The following is a 6,095-nucleotide window of genomic DNA, read 5'->3' as shown; positions in this document are numbered from 1 at the left end:
CCATGAACTGGGACAGATAATTTAGCATATGTTTACATATCAACCCGTACTTTGTAGGCTACTCTGTATTAAGTAGGCTAACTGTAATAATAACAATAATAATGCATTTTATTTAAGGCGCCTTTCAAACCACTCAAGGTCACCATACATGAAGTAGCAGCAATAACAATATTAAAACAAAAAATAACAGTAAGTAACAATGGCAATAAAGAAAGTACTAGCTGTAGGCCTTGTAATAACAGAGCTATTCACTACACAGTGAAAATGTGCAGTTAAGCTATTTCTACCTGTTCTGACCTTTAAAGATGAATTTATTAAATTAAATTTAAAATAAAATTTGTATTAAAATAGATTGATGTGCACAGGTAGGCCTAAATCGTTTATAATAAATGTGTCAATATTCCATAAAAAATAAGAATTGTCCATTGATTTTCGAAACTGAAAATTCTTGTTTTTTATGGAATATTGACGTATTTATTATAAGTAATTTATTTATGCACATCATCATTATCTGCCCTCTACGGAGCTCCTAAATGGACATGGTGGTGATAAAAAATATGGGAGGGAAAATGATAAGTCAGTGCTTTTGCATTCTCTCGCAAATGTTTTGCGTTCCCCTGAGAAACTTTACGTTCATTCGCAAAACCTTTGCGTTCCGCTGAGAAACATTATGTTCGCTCGCAAAACCTTTGCGGCATGAGAAACTTGATGAAACAATGAGAGAACGCAAAAGCCTTGACAAATAATTTTTCCTCCATCTCATATTTTTTTTAGCCCTTATGTTCTTTAATCAAAATAACTTCCCCTCCCTGTGGTTTGCTATTGGTGGATCTCATGTGAGTGACAGGTTGCCCCGCCCTCGCGCCAGTAAACACATCATCAGAGAAGAGATGACACTGCAAAAGAGGGGGGAAGTTATTTTGTTCAAATATTATGAGACACACGTGTCTCCATGGATAAAAAAAAAAAAGATGTGCACAGAGAAATCCCTTGTTATAAAAACGGCAATATTCCATTTTTAAAAAAAGATGTCAATTTCGATTTCATGGTGACTTTAAGCTGTTTATCAGCCTAATTCTGATTATATGTCCTTCATAACTAATAAGTTGAACAGAGAAAATAGCATTAAACTTGAATAATTTGCACAACTAATAATTCTATAGAGAGATAGATTGTGGTATGTAGTGTGCAATGTGCACAGCTATAAACAAATTTTACATTCTATCTGTATTTGTTTAAAACTATCATATGATTATATTCTGGAATTGGATGAAGTCCAACTGACATTGTAGATTTAGGCTCAAATCTTGTGTGCTGGATACTGAGACACTTTTGGGCATCAGGCGTTCCTGTGTCAGCATCATTTTGGGGCATCATCCTGGGGTGCCCAAAAATACTGCACACACCTACTATAAGCAACGCTGCTGTCTAGTTAGGCAGCTTATTATTCTGACACACAGCCTTGATGTTGAGGGACCAGGCCTCTATATGCTATCAAGCATATCCTGTTTTGTTGGAAAGTACCCATTAATGGATGGATTTTTATCAGTATAGGCCTAGTAATCTCCAACTATGTATTTTAGCTGAGGATTTTTTGAGAATAACATACAGAACCATTATTGCCAGAAATACCATTATTGCCTACTTGTAGCCTATGTAGAGGTACTGGGTTGGAATGATTTGAAATTGTGTCCAAAGTTAATTTATAAGCTTCTGTTTATTTGGAAAACATACAGAGGCACAGCAAATCTATCTGACAAGTTTAGGTTATTGTTGCCTTATAAATATGAAATGCAAATCTCATCGTCACCGCTGGGAGGCGCTCTAACTCCCACAGGATTGCCTGACACTGACATCCAGTGGCGAGACAGCTGAAAGAAAGCCCTCTATAATCCCCTCCTGGGCATTTCATGTGAGTTTATCTGATTAAGATGCATATGAAACACATACCAGCGTAAATGGCTCACTGGTCAAATTTCCATTAGAGCTGTGAGTAATAAAAAAATAGATATGCATTTCTGAAGGAAATAGAATCACAAATGAAATGCCAAATCAGATCTACTTCAGCACACACACAAAAAAACGATATTTTGCAATTTAGAGCTGACTAAGGCCAAAAATTGCCTCAACTAAATGTAATTTTAGAGGTATAAAGTTTTTTTTCTATTTAACTATTTTCTATTTAACTTGATCCCTCAAGCAACAGTGAAGAACATACAGTTCTAAAATCACAAAATGATTTGTATTTGTGTAGGCCTTATTTTATATCAACACTTCTACTTCCACCTCAACAACAGATTGTTTCACTTCTTAGTTTACCTGAAAATGAAGGGTAGCACATGAGTTACAGACACAGTATTTACATTTTTATTATTAATACATCAAAATATTGTCAATTAATTGTGAAATCATCCCAGAACAATCTGTGGGAAAGGCATACAAGACTGGCTTCTATAATAACTTTCACAAGGAATGACAAATTATATTTATATTCTGTTATTATACTTTTATTCTCATATAATTAAGGATAGGAGGAAGCTGATCCATGCCCGTGTTATTCTATTGTATTTTTTTATTAATATTTTGAATTAGTATTTATATTTATATGTTCATTTTAATTTTAGTTTTTAAATAATTTCATGCTGTTTTTTCTGTCACTTTTATGTTTTTAATGTCTATATAGTTTTTATTATTATTTGTTTTAGTTATTACATCAACCTAAATTAGAAATGTTGAAATTATATATATATATATATATATATATATATATATATATATATATATATATATATATATATATATATATATATATATATATAGCTGAAATAAAATAAGTTTAAGGATTTTGTTTTTTACATTTTAAATTATTTCAGTTAAAATTTCTTTTAATTTGATAGGTTTTTAATGGTTTTAGTCGATATCCATTGTAAGCAGATGAGATGAGTAACAACACAAAGATGTGGCTATGTTGGTTATTTTTATTGATGCCTATCAAACTGATTACGTAGACCATCCTGTATCCATTATAATTCCCTCTCTCCCACACACACACACACACACACACACACGCACACACACATATGCACAATGCATTCCAACTGTACATCCATACACACACATTTACTTTCAAAGCAGATATACAAAGAACAACGTGGTCTGACATGCAGAGCACTCGCCCATATAACCATACGGTTAACCTGTGTGCATTGTGAACAAACACTGTGCACAACCTTCCAGATGCAACACTATAGCTCATTCACTCACAGTCAATGAGATGTCAACATATATGCACTGATATATTGTAAAATTCTGTTGAGGGGTTCGGAAAGACATTGCACGCATACATACATAACCACAGAAATTGAAGAGTTAACGAAACCTGGCCAGATTTAACATGTTCCTAAGTCGTTTTGTCTTGTTGTTATGCCTGTAAAAGCTGGGGCCCCTAAAATCGTCACCACCTTTCGCCCCACTAGCGACGGCCTATATATGTATATTATAAATATACATTTAAATAATATTATAAACTATAGGTATATCATAAATATGATAAGATGGTACATATGTCACATGATATAATGAGCAGTTTAGTTCCAACTGATGTCCATATAATAAATAAATAAAAGTAAAAAATGGAAAAGATTAGTGAACTGACACACAGACAGACACACAAAACTCTGCGGAATCACATTTACAGGATTCATGACAGTTGTTGAGCAGAAAAGCCATTTATACAGAGAGTTTCATAGAGGTCCCTCTTTCAGATATATTATGCTGGATCAGTTGCATAACCGCTGCACGGAAGCACGATGACAAAGCAGTGCTGTACAAAGAGATCAATTTGATGTTTTATACTGTTTCATAATCATAATTAGAGACAAATTGATGTGAATGTACATATTTCGTGAGATGGTGCGAGCAAGGTCCGTGGCCTAGACAATGGCTTATTTTGTTTCGAATACCCTTCATTATTCATTTTCCTCTTGGTACAGCATATCTTCCACATCAGATAATGTCCAGAGGAAGTCTTTCTTTTGCTGTCATTACGGTAATACTGTGCAAAGGAGATTTAAATTCAGGTCCTTTCTTCTTAAAGCTGAAGTGTGAATTTTAGAGGGAAATTGAAAATTATTTTGCATGAAAAAACAAAAACAAATGTTTTTTTGGGGGGGGATCCAGAAATCTGTTTGAAAATGTTTTTGCATTTCCGTTCGGTGATGATAGTGACAGAAATTACACTTTTTTTTTTTTACACAGTATTTTTTTTTTCATTTTTACAAACAATAATTTATAGTTTTAAATTCAAAATGTGTATGTTTGCTTTTTTGTTTTTCTTCACAAAGTGACCTTTGCCATACACTCTTAAAAATAAAGGGTCTTAATCAGCATCTATGGTTCCATAAAGAACCTTTAACATCCAAACCTTTCCATTGCACAAAAGGTTCTTTACAGAGGAAAATATTCCTTCACATCATTAAAATGTTCTTTACACTGAGAAAAAAAAATGGTTCTTTTAAAGTGCCGCTATAATGCTATTTTAAAAGTTCCTAATTTTGTTTAGGTCTTCTACAATATGTGTACATGCATCCAATGTCAGAAAACACTTTTTCTCATAATATACATTGCACATCACTAGCCTGGGTTTCCCCATACTGCGCGCTTTTATTCACGCTGCTAGGCAGTCTGGACACCATGGATCAAATTTTTCCCTGAAAAAGGGAACCAATCACAGAACGGGGAGGGAGCAGCAAGACGATGACGACACCGAAGCAGTTTGTTTATATCTATGGATCCAACATGGCATCAGACTCGACGTTACCTTCTACCCTCATGTTTATCTTGCACAAACGGTAATATTCGCTAAACGCCATCGTGTACAAATAAATCTTTGACCCATCGTCTTTTTCATCTGGTATAATTGAAGCGATTGGCTATGAGCTACATACAGGCGCATTTGATAGACATTCATAGCGCCCAATAAACGGCTCTGGGCATTCGTAAACCACGCCTCAAATACGAGAAAATGAACACGTGGTTCCCAGACCAAGTCTCAAATGAGACTTGGTCTGACGTTAGCCAGGCTAGCACATCACTTCATTTCTGAAAGAGTCTAAAAATGGTTAGTTTGAAGATTCAGTCTCTCTAAACCCCTCCTTTCCGAGAGATGCTCTGCTCTGATTGGTCAGACGGCCCAGTCTCTTGTGATTGGTCGACAGCTTACAGAAACGAAACGCCCATTACCATATCTGAATTTCAGCTCCAGATCTGCCTGAGCGCTTGATACACAGTGATACGAATAGTAATGATGGTGTCGGTTTTTCCGCATCAATTATAGCGCGAGTCCTCGTCCTTTTGTAATACATGCAAAGCGGATTCGCCGCACTGAAAACAGGAACTTCTCGACACGTCGACAACATGAACCAAACTCTTCCAGTCTCAGCAACGACAGGGTTTGAGGGCGGGTCAAAGTAGACGTTGTTCGAGGGCAGCCAATGAAGATCGTAGGCTGGCATTATGCAAATTTGTTATATTGTTACGTTGGTTTGTAACAGGAAGTGAGACTGGAATTACTGACGACTCGTTTCAGTAGTTCAGAATCGATTTTTGTAAGGATAGAATAAGAATTAGAATAACTTTATTCTATCTTTATTCTTTATTAAAGATCTTATTTGAAAAAGCATTATGGGGCACTTTAAAAACGGTTCATCGAAAGGTTCTTTAGGAAACCAAAAATGTCTTTTGGAATCGTTATTATATTCTCCCAAAATATGTATTTTTAATACCCCAAACATTCCAACACAGATATGTACACCTAATGGCCACTCTTTTTCAATCCCCAGAGTAATATACAAACAAATTATTTTCGATAAATCAAAATTCATAAGTAAGATAGTCAACGACATTCACTTGGTTGGCTTCAACCAAAAGTCTTGCAGCAACAGAGAATTGGGATGAAAATCCTTTTTCGTATTTTGGAGAGATTCCCGTTCCCTTTGGCATTTAAAAGGGAAACGTTACATCTGAACTCTTGTTGGAGACAACAGTCATGGGAATCGTCCGTTAGTCAGACGCTCTCGCATTTTTGAGCTGACAAA

Source organism: Scardinius erythrophthalmus (assembly GCF_964197995.2).
Source record: "Scardinius erythrophthalmus genome assembly, chromosome: 18".
NCBI lineage: Eukaryota > Metazoa > Chordata > Actinopteri > Cypriniformes > Leuciscidae > Scardinius > Scardinius erythrophthalmus.
This window is presented reverse-complemented; position numbering follows the sequence as displayed.